A 12,141-nucleotide genomic window follows, 5' to 3' on the forward strand; every position below is an offset into this window, starting at 1 on the left:
ATACTCATTTCAAAACTATGGATTTCCCTTCTCACATAGATAGAGACTAGTATGTTAGAGAGAGATATTAGATAATCTCAAGTAGTCAAAAGAACTATAGATACTAAGGGGAATCATCAAACATCAAACTTCAATGTCCCACTACCACCATGGACATACAGTTGTTCTTCTTCTGCCTTACTCCAACTCTCTGTAGATAGAAAATATATATCCAGCACCCCTTTCTGGGTATTTATTCAAAAGAATTGAAATCAGGCCCACATCAACTGCAGCATTATTCACAATAACCAAGATGTGGAAGCAACCTAAATGTCCATAGAACAATTAATGGATAAAGAAAACGTGCTCACACACACACACACACACACACACACACACACACACACATACAATGGGATATATTATTCAGTCTTAAAAAGGATGGAAATCCTGACACACTCAACAACATGGATGAACCTTAAGGACATTATGCTAAGTAAAATAAGTCAGTCACAGAAGGATGAATGCTGCATAAATCCATTTATGTTTCTTTAAAAGCGCACATAAAATGCCATAAGTATCTTTGCCCTAAGTATTTTCACTAAAACATTTTTGTTGCATAACTAATTGGCTGTGAAGCAATTTTATTGTAAAAAAATAATGAGAAACAAAAAAGGAACGTTCATTAAAAAGGACATAATGAAACATGAAAATGGTAATAAAATTAAAATGACTATATTCTGAAATACAAAATATCTGAATACATTCAAAATGTATGGTGTAAATACATGGCAATATTGCACAAATAACTGATTTTATTTTGTGGATTATACCTAGGCACTTGTCTTCAATGGCTTTCGTTCAGAGTATTAAACATTTTTTTTTGCTTGTTGATTCATCTCTTTGATATCATGCTTTTTCTTTTATTCACTGAAATTCTTTCCTTCATTAAGAGAGGTTATTAGGATGCATATTTGTGAGTGAGCTTTGTATTGCTTTGTGAAAACCTTCTACACCATTGTTTGTTCTGGACATGTTGTCACATGTCCAATGACAGATGTTCCAAAGTTCTATGGGAAATGTGAGTTCAAAACTTTGTGCAACTGTGTAGACCATTAGGAGGGCTAAGATTTATATAATATAAAAATGGGAGTACTGCATCAATGGAGAAATGAAATCAAACTGTCAACCAGCTGATGACAACCAAACTGTCAAACCAAATTGTAGACCAGTTTTTTTTTTTAATTTTATTTTAGGGCAAAATTGCCTTAAGGCCAATTAGTTATGTGGTGAAAATGCTTGTGGCATAAATATCTATGGCAAGATGCTTACAGGGAAAATACTGGACCTGTCAATTTATATGACAGATCTAAAGTAGTCAAACTCATAGAAAGTAGGAAGTAGAATGGTGGTTGCCAGGGACTGGGGATGGGAAAGTATCAGCTGTTCAAAGGGTATCAGCTTTCAGTTAAGCAAGGTGAAAAACTTATAGAGATGTGCTGTACAACATAGTGCTTATAGTTAACAATACTGTATTGTACACTTAAAAAGTGTTAAGAGGGTAGATCTTATGTGCTTTTTCACCACAATAAGAAAAAAAAGAAAATACATGGTGGGTAGGACACATTTGGGAAAAACAGGTTAAGAAAAGGAAAAACAATCACTACTTATTAAAAATAGAACTACCCTATGACCCAGTAATTGCGCTACTAGGTATTTACCCAGAGGAAATAAAAAACAGATTCAAAGGGGTATATGCACCCTGATGTTTATAGCAGCATTATCAACAATAGCCAAACTATGGAAAGAGCCCAAATGTTCACTGATTGATAAATGTAGAAAGAATGGTGTGTATACACACACACACACACACACACACACACACACACACACACACAGGAATATTACTCAGCCATAAAAAGAAGGAAATCTTGCCATTTGCAATGACATGGATGGAACTAGAGGGTATTACACTATGTGAAACAAGTCAGCCAGAAAAAGACAAATACTGTATGACTTCACTCATATGTGGAAATAAGAAAAAACAGATGAACATAAGGAAGGGGGAAAAGAAAAAAAGGAGAGAAACAAGGCATAGAGACTGTAAACAATAGGGAACAAACTGAGGGTTGATGGAGGGGAAGAGGTGGGAGAAATGGGCTAAATGGGTGATGGGTATTAACGAGGGCACTGGTTGTGATGAGCACTGGGTGTTGTATGTAAGTGATGAATCACTAAATTCTACTCCTGAAATACCAATATTATACTACATGTTAACTAACTAGAATTTATTTATTAAAATATTTTATTAATTTAATTTAATTTATTTATTCATTCATGAGAGACACAGACCTAGGCAGAGGGAGACGTAGTATCCCTGTGGGGAGCCTGATGCAGGGATTTGATCCCAGGACCTCAGGATCACAATCTGAGCTAAAGGCAAATGCTCAACAACTGAGCCACCCAGGTGCCCCAAATATTTTATTTATTTATTTGACAAGAGAATGAGAGAGCCCAAGCAGAAGGAGAAGCAGGCTCCTTGGTATGGGAGCTCCCATGACCCAGGGATTATGATAAGAGCCAAAGGAGAATGCTTAACTGACTAAGCCACCCAGGTGCTCTACTTGCTTGCTTGCTTGCTTACTTACTTAATTCATTCATTCGTTCATTCATTCATTCATGCATTCATTCTAACTAGAATTTTAATAAAAATCGGAAACAATAGAACCTAAAACCAACACTACATACATATTAAACTTCTGAATTTGAGCATGAAGAAATTGAAAACACAGTATTTTCTCAAGTGGATCGCTTACAACATTATTCCCAAGAGATGGTAAATTTCAGAAGAGTTATATGATCAAAAAATTTATGAAAAACTGCATTCTTCCTTGGGCCTTCACAATGGAGACTGATATATAAAAGATTCTAAGAAGTTCTAGAACATACCTGCTTATTTAATTTTCTTCAAGAAAGCATTTCCAAACTCATTTGACTCAGTAAAAGAGTTTTGTTTTTTTTTTTTAAATAAAATAGTCATTAAAATTGAAAGAGCCTCATGTTTTACACAGAACAATTTAGGAAATCATGGTTTAGGGGAACTAATTTTAGGGGCAGATTTCAAGGCAGGCCAGACCTACCTACTGAGAGCTCCTTCTCTTCTTTCAAAAACTGAGCTAACCAACCAATGTTACCCCTGTCTTGCCTGACATAGATAACTCCTTTAATCATGTGAAATTCTAATTAATTGTCTTATGAGTATCTTCTAGAAGAGTTCAAATATTAGTCATGGTTTTGTGTAAATTAATATATTCTCAGTACCACTATATACTGAGTGCTTTAAGCTTTTAAAATTGCTTTCAATAGGGGTGCCTGAGTGGCTCAGTCGATTAAATGTCTGCCTTTGGCTCAGATCATGATCTCAGAGTCCTGAGATTGAGCCCCATATCAGGCTCCCTGACCAACAGGGAATCTGCTTCTCCCTCTTCCCCCTGCTCATGTTCTCTCGCGCACATTCTCTCTCTCTCATAAATAAGTAAATAAAACCTTTTTTGAAATCAATCAATAGAATTTTTTTTAAAAAAATCGCTTTCATCAACATACACACACCCATACACTATCCTTCCTTCAAATTTATACAGTAAGCGGTTTAGTGACAACTAAAGTCCAGATTGGCTGGTTTTACCCTTTATAGTAGTAAAAGGTCTCTGTGGACTGAGTTGGCAGCCCATTGGCTTTAACCAATGTCTGCTGCATGATGAATTTCAAGTTCTAAATATCTAATTTACAAATTTCTAGGAAAGGGAGTCTAGGTGGCTCAGTCGGTTAAATGGCCAACTCATGATCTTGCTTAGGTCATGATCTCAGGGTCATAGGTTTGAGCCCCACGTTGGGAGTTTGCTTCAGATTTTCTCTCCTCTCCCTCTGCCCCTCTCCCCTGCTCACGTGCTCTCTCATAAATAAATAAATAAATAAATAAATAAATAAATAAATAAATAAATCTATCTTAAAAAAAAATTCCAAGAGACAAAATGACCAAGTTGTGGTAAACAATAGCTGTATGTGAGGGGGTCCCCTCAGATTTTTATAGAGAAGTTGTTCATATTAATCAAATATGCTTTTGTTAGACTAAAGGAGATTCAACTGATTCTATCCTTATGAATTTTCTCAGGACCATACAGAGTAGACAAAAGGGTAGAAAATGGACATATAAAAAGATTACCTATTTTCTAATGATCTCATTTTTCACAGTACAAAAATCTTTCATACGTGTGAGTAGCCTAGCCTTGAGTTATAAAGAAACTGGATTTAGCAGAGCTTTCACATCCTAAGTGTTCCTTTGGCATCACTTCCAAAAATACCATTAAAACAGACAGAATGAGTACAGGTGCCCTCTTTTGCCCTTATTGTACTTAAATAATTTAAACTGTTCCAGTTTTTCACAGTAACACTGCTCATGGATTATAAGCAAAATTTAATTCTAACCTTCTACTCAACTTAAGGTTCAAAATCTTTTCATCATCAGAGAAATGATACTGGTAAAAATACTTTTTTTTCTGGACAGGACTTTCCTTCTTCCTTCAATCTTTTACATGGAAAATGTATTTAGGTGTTTACATCTATAAAAGGGACTTAAGAGTCTCTGTGTGTGTCTCGACAAATATCCAACCAGCACATTGGCAGACTGGCAGCTAATTTTTTTTTTTTTTTTTTTTTTTTTTTAGCATCAACTTCCAACTATTTCATTGTCTCTATACTAAAGATCCTTAGTGGAACTAAGTAGGTGCTTTATTTTTTTATTTTTTAAAGATTTATTTTTATTTATTTATGATAGAGAGAGAGAGAGAGAGAGAGAGGCAGAGACACAGGCAGAGGGAGAAATAGGCTCCATGCCAGGAGCCTGACGTGGGACTTGATCCCGGGACTCCAGGATCGCGCCCTGGGCCAAAGGCAGGCGCGAAACCGCTGAGCCACCCAGGGATCCCAAGTAGGTGCTTTAAATGAAAAAAAGAGGGAGTCAACAATTAGCCTTGTATGCATGATTAGGCAACTGCACAATTTAAATAAGACAGGCTCAGCAATAATACCAATCAATATTCTGCACAGGAAAAAATTTTTCCAAGATGCTTCTTCAATCTGTCATTGTCAGTCCAACAAACTGCAAAACAGATTGGTGTTCTTACTACTATTGGAAAAAAAATCAATAAAATTAGGTCTCTAAAAGGTGGTAAGTTGTCCAAGGTCACACCAATACCAGGAGAAGAGCTAGGAGTGTTGACTCCGATCTCACAATTTCCAAGCCAGAAGAGAACACTTCTTTCACTGTCGTCATGGTTCTCTGGTTGGTAAGGACAGAAGTGGGCATGGGGTGTTACCTCCACTAAGATACTGATGGTCATACCGCAGAAATGGTCCACCCTATTAGTGTTCTAGGGAACCTGTTACTCAGGAGTGCATCACATGCCTTGTCTGTGCCAAGGCAGAAGAGACACTGAGAATTGCTGTGTTGTGCATCACACAATCTTAATATTGTCAACATGGGGACAAATTACCAATTGGCTGATAACTGGTGAATATTAGCCATCACATATGTATAATATAACCTTTAAAGGATTTATTTCAAGATGCTAACAATATTTCCTTGAAAAAACTGAAGCATAAATTGATTTGTGTCATTTAAAACATTTTTTTTATCTTCCCCACCCTTTGTGTCATTTATAATAATTTTTCATAACAACAGTCAAAATGGCACTTAAAATCCCATACATTTCCACCAAATGCTATATAACCCAGTGGAGTTGCACTGGTTCACACGGACTTGTAAAAGATTTCATATGAAGACAACGTAAAAGTGAAAATCAAAAGCAAAACAACTGCAAAAAGGCACAGAAAAATTTCCAGCTCATTTTGCTAATGTTAAAAATGACCTACAGACATATTAGAAACTCTTGCTAACAAACCACAGATATACTTTGCCTTGTGTAGAATATGTTCACCTGGGAAGTTAAATGAACTACTGGAACATATACAAAACCCACAAAGGGACATGTAATCTAACTCAGAAGTTCTGAATCTAAGGTTTGTGGAAAAAGGACTTCATGGAAAAGTGAGTGTGAAGAAACATTAGACTGTAGGTGAGCCCAAGGTTCTGGGAGGGAGTTCCACAAGCAAAGGCAGCTCTGCCCTTAATTGACAGGTATCTTGAGTCTCCAAACCTCTCCTTTGTTGCAAAATAAAGGAGGTTAGACCACGTCATACCTAAGGTTAAGTCCAGCTTTAATGTCAAAGAACACTTTTTGATATTCTAAATGTTTAAGGCTTTACTTATTTATTTGAGATACAGTGCACATGCACACTCATGCACATGCACAAATGAGGAAGCAGGGGTGGGGTAGAGCGAGACAGAGAGAATCTCAAGCAGACCCCCACTGAGTGTGGAACCTGATGTGGACCCTATGTATCCCAGGACCCTGAGGTCATGACCTGAGCCAAAATCAAGACTCAGAAGCTTAACTGACTGAGCCACCTAGGCATCCTGCACAAGTGAGTGTTCTTAATGAAGTAGAAGAAGAAAGCTGTGCAAAGTGCCTTTTGGTCGGCAGCTGGATATGCCAAAGGTTGCTACCTAAGGGCTTCCCATCAGAGCTACCTTTCAGTCGATATTCATTCAACAACTCACTTAGTTATTCATCTAAAAACAAATAATTAATGTGTGTCCACTATGTGTCAAGTATTAAGTATACAGTAGATAACATGAAAGACACACAGTAATTACCTTCATGGATTGGATAATCTAATAGGGTAGATGTACATTAAATGAAGCAATATTTCATTATGGAGGTATTTAAGGCTGCAAAGAAATGGTAGGTGGTATTATGACAATCACCTATGATGGAGATGTAAGCTCCACTGAAGAAAGGATTCCTAAAAATGTTATAATTAAGCTGAGACCCAAAGGGAAAGTGGGTGTTAGGCAGGCAGAAGTAAGTATGACCTTAAAAAAATAGAGAAGAGACCAGTCGTGACTGCCTCAAGATGGGGAAGGCAGGGCCAAGGCAAAAGAAGTGTACAGTGAATGGGGCAGCCCCGGTGGCGCAGCGGTTTAGCGCCACCTGCAGCCCAGGGCGTGATCCTGGAGACCTGGGATAGAGTCCCACATCAGGCTCCCTGCATGGTGCCTGCTTCTCCCTCTGCCTGTGTCTCTGCCTCTCTCTCTAGCTGTGTCTCTTTGAATAAATAAATTAAAAAAAAAAAGAAGCATACAGTGCATGAAGGGTCATGTAGGGAATATTAATTAAGGATTTTGACTCTATTGTAATGGCAGTAGAACATAACCAAAAGGTTTAAAGGAGGGGAAGACATGATTCACATTATGATTTTAAAAGATCACTCTGGTTTTTATGTAAAGAATGCACTGGAGATTGGCTAAGCTGAACTGGGGAGACCAGTGGGGAAGCTCCTCTAGATGTCCAGATAAGAGATGAGTGACTCATTCCAGTATCCTTGACAGCTTTCCATGGTCACATCCAGGCCTTGTCCCATACATCATCCTGATTTATTCTACACATTTTACTGAGTGTCACCCATGTGCCGAGCATTCCCATTCAGACTTTTGGGCACATGTGGAAGAATCAAAACCCTGGAAATTCTGGAAGGAAGTACCATTAGAAGCCCCTTTCACCTCTATGAGTCCTCCCATTGCCAACCATACCACAGCAAGAAGTTTGTTGATGTGTAGATTTATCAGCCAACTCGAATAAGTCACATATTCTTGGGGGAGTCTAATTACAGCCAAAGCTGGCTCCAAAGCTTGCCCCAGCAGCCTGGGCTACCTTGTTCCTGTGACTTCAAGGAGTACAGGTTAAATAAGGAGGGTCTTCTTCCTATAATAACCAAACAGGATAAATGCAGTGTTCCCACTCCCTCCCTCACTGGGGGTTATTGTTCAGTTAATTCTCTTACCAGAGGCTTGAAGGTTATACATTATAATACTTCTACATATATCAATGCCTCTTCCTATATTCTAAATTTTACTCTGGTGATGGCTGCACAGCTATGTAAATCATGAATATGCTAAAAATTGTTGAACTATACACTTTAAATTGGTGATTTATATGATATGTGAGTTACATCTAAATAAAGCTATTACCAAAACAAAAAACAAAAATGTCACTTCTTCCTTAAAGATGGTAGCATCATGGATGAGTGAAATGACAGTAGATATAAAAGTGCCAAAACTATAGGATGGACAGTTCCCATAGATGTTGCATATTGATGTATTTTATTTTATATTCATAGGCAAGCCAAAACGTCTCTGGGACTATGAGAAGAAATCAAATCTGTAAAGATTCTATTTTCTCTAATAGCCACTTCATCTAAAAACTTAGACAAAGACCAGCAATAACAACAACAATAAATATGTAAGAATTTAAATTCTCAAAAGAGATGTCTTTTTTGAGAAAAGCTGGCTGGATACGAAAGAGTAAAGGAAATACATCAGTCAAATTCTTCTTCATTTACCTCCCATGGTTTACCTAGGAAAGATGCAACCTGAGAACACACACCTTAAGCAGTCCTAGAACTTCCATGGTTCCTGGCTGCTCAGCAGATGGCCCTCTTCCACTCTCCATATGGGGCAAAAATGAAAAGATTTAGGGGCTGTAAACAGCAAGCAAGTGGCTTTAAAATGCTACCTGTAGGGTTTTAAAAAAATTCGCTGATGGCATTATATCTGCATTCATAGTGATGCAGACAAAAAGGAAGTTCCTTTGAACAGAAGGGTAATAAAGGCTGATGCTATTTAAAATAGTCAAGGTCTTGTTTTAAAGTTGCTAACATAAGAGGCTAACATAAGAAGGAAGGAGACTAGGACTTGGAACCTACTATAGCAAGGAAAAGGGATTATGGGCACAGGAAGATATCTGCCACCGACTTTTAGAACAGCAAGTTACAAAACCTTAGCTAGACTACCGCTAAAAAACCTAAAGGGATTATTCAGGAAAGAAGGTTGTGCCTAATGAGAAATTCTCTGTAGACAATCAAGAATAGAGGCCCTGAGAAATAAAAAGAGCATTACCTAAGGAAAAACTGATGTGCTTATATAAAATGGGGGCTCTCTGGAAAGCTCAAACTTATGCTTTAGGAGAAAGATAAAAATAAAACTAGTGATGAACTTTAAAAAGCATCTAAGAAGGATATAGTTAACAGAGGCTCAAAATGCCAGAGTCAAAAAATTAAGATATTGTTGGCTATGTTCAAAGTACAAAGAAAACAAGAGGACAGAGTAACTGTCAGGGGAAGGGAGTGTAATGTTCACAAAAGAAGAGTGATAAAGGAGCCTATCTCAGGATGGAAGCTGGTTTGCATCTCTCATAATGAAGAAAATGGCCTCCATATTGGGCAGGGCAAACAAAGAACATGAAGATGGAGCTGGGAGATAGAAGAGAGGAAGGACTGTGCCACTTGCAATGATTTCCAATTGTCTCCCTCAGATGATTCTCATTCCAGGGCACTGCAGAATGGACAGGTCCATTCTGGACACCATGTGGATGGAGGTGGCGTTCTTGTGACCTCAGCAATAGTCCCACTATCCACATGTTACATGCTGCTTTCTGTTCACTTCCTCTCCCGGGCTTCTCACAGGGCTATTGCTACTGCCTTCATTTATACACTAACACTCAGCATTTAAGTGATCTACCCAAAGTCACACAGCCCATGGGAAACAAGACCAGATGTAGACCCAGCCACATGACTCTGACCCAGTGCTTTTTTAACTAACCAGTTTGTCTTTTCACTACATCTTCAGTGAGCAACTGATAAAATTCAAGCTACGTAATATTAATGATGTTAGTATTAAGTGCACTTGTAGCAAGATGAATACTGTTAACCATCAAGTGCTAGTTACTAACCATCTATCCAAAGGTCATACAGCTCTGGCTGTTCAATCTTCAAATCCCATTTATTCTTCAGACTTGAGGTTCCTGGCATTAAGTAAGTTACTTGGCATCACCAGTGACTACTGCATCAGAGATTTAAAAGTACTGAAATCTATTCTAGCTCCAAACTCCATACTCTTTCTACTACAACGAGGAGGTACTCTAAATATTTATCAAGGACTACTCCACAAGATGGAAGGTGCGGTTAACCCAAATGCAGTGGGCAGAAAATAGTTCAATGGCTTTCTTGAGTTCTCAGAAGTTTAATGTTCCAAATATCTTCTCACAAGCATGGCCTATGATCATGCTCACAAAGGCAAAGCCACCTCTCTTTTACCTAGTTCTAAGTCTTTGGGAAGAAATATGGAGGGCCAGAGTATAGCAGGGGAAGGAATAGGGGTGGGCAACAAAACAAACAGTATCTGAATTTACTGTGATTTTAAAAGGGGCTCAAAGATTGGCATATTCCCTGGAGCAAGTGTACTTCCCTCTATTAAGGAACAGGTCGGGAGGTTGTTTGCCTGGGGGCAAAGGGAAGACAGAAGCAAGGGAAATGGAGCCTTGTCTATCGACTCTAGTACCATCTCCTGTTTAGTCACTAGTTCTGGCTCCAGAGAGGAACAAAGAAAGCATACAGATGAGAATCTAAGGCTTTTTGGGTTAAGTTTATTACCTGGGGTCACCAGTGGTGAGTGCAATAGCAGTCTAAATGTAACAGAGCCTGGTGTTTCAGACTCACAAAAGTATGGGCACAAGCAAGTCCACTGCCACCAGTAGCAAAAGAAAATCTTCCAAGTATAACCATTCGTCGATTCAACCAAGGTTTACCAAGCACCTACTACTGTAGTTATATGTCAAGCAATGGGTGAGCAATGGGAATGAAGCAGACCCTGTGCCTATCTCTGTGGAGCTTACAGTCTGTAGGGGGATTACTGCTGCAAAAGGGAAGGGTGGGTGACTGAAAGCTAGGAATGGAGTTGAATCTTTATCACACCTCTGAATCTCCATTAATTCAAAGAATGTTTCAAAATTCTGGAAAAGAATTATTTTATTTTATTTTATTTTATTTTTTAAATATTTTATTTATTTATGACAGATACAGAGAGAGAGAGAGAGAGGCAGAGACACAGGCAGAGGGAGAAGCAGGCTCCATGCACTGGGAGCCCGATGTGGGATTCGATCCCGGGTCTCCAGGATCACGCCCTGGGCCAAAGGCAGGTGCCAAACCGCTGTGCCACCCAGGGATCCCTATTTTGTTTATTTTAATTAAAAAACAAACCACCACTACTTACTTTTAAGGAGCCGAGTAATGTGGCAAGTGTTTATTTTAGGCACTGCCTTTTGCAATTTGATCAGATATATATGTCTTAATAAAAATATAACTTGTTGAATATTTAAAAATCCATCACCAACTGAAACTTTCACCTTCTAAGAACTTAAGTCAGTTATACAAAATTAGTCAAAGACAATCATAGAGAGTATAGGTGAAACTTCATGACAGATCATATTTGAGGAATCTGGATGGTGCAGTCAGTTAAGTGTCCAACTTGGTTTTGGCTCAGGTCCTGATCTCAGGGTCCTGGGACTGAGCCCCATGTTGGGCTCTGTGCTCAGCTCAGAGTCTCCTTAGACTCTTTCTCCCCACTCTCCTCCATTCTCTCTCTCTCAAATAAATAAATAAATCTTTTTTTAAAAAATAACATATTTATTCCAGTCCAGTGTATGCCCCAAGAACATCCTTTGCTGGAAGTGTTAACAGCCATTGCACAATTGCAAAGGGAGGTGTGTGTTCATTACCTGATCTATTCTCTACTTCCTCTGTTAATCCATTAACATAGGTCTCAGATTATCTCTTCCTACCACCTTCTATTCCCCCAAACTTCCAAAGAATGGTAGAGCTGGGATTTTAGGGATTTAAACCTATGTCTCTCCGCAAAACCAACTAAGCACACCAACTCCCTCCAACTCTATCATGTGTCCCCTCTTTAGATCAGAGGTAGCAAATTAGAATGCCTTTAGTGGCCAGGCAGGCAACATCATGGAGCAAAAGTGTAGGTAATGCACATGCATATGTGTTATAAACAGGACCACAGGGAGGTGGAGGGGACTGGAAGGGACAGTAGCTATTTGGCTCCAATGATTGCAGTTATGTGTGATCTTGCAATTTTAAGAGAAATCGGAATTTCAAAATTTTACGTATACTCTTGAACATTAAATATCAGTCCAA

At 38.5% G+C, this 12,141-nt stretch overlaps 1 protein-coding gene across 15 annotated transcripts in view; it reads right to left on the minus strand.

Moving 5' to 3' along the window:
• CPEB3 (cytoplasmic polyadenylation element binding protein 3) overlaps positions 1-12,141 on the minus strand; it is a 201,724-nt gene that overhangs the window by 14,630 nt on the left and 174,953 nt on the right. The window lies entirely within an intron of this gene.

Source organism: Canis lupus, chromosome 28 (genome assembly GCF_003254725.2).
Source record: "Canis lupus dingo isolate Sandy chromosome 28, ASM325472v2, whole genome shotgun sequence".
NCBI classification, from domain to species: Eukaryota; Metazoa; Chordata; class Mammalia; order Carnivora; family Canidae; genus Canis; species Canis lupus.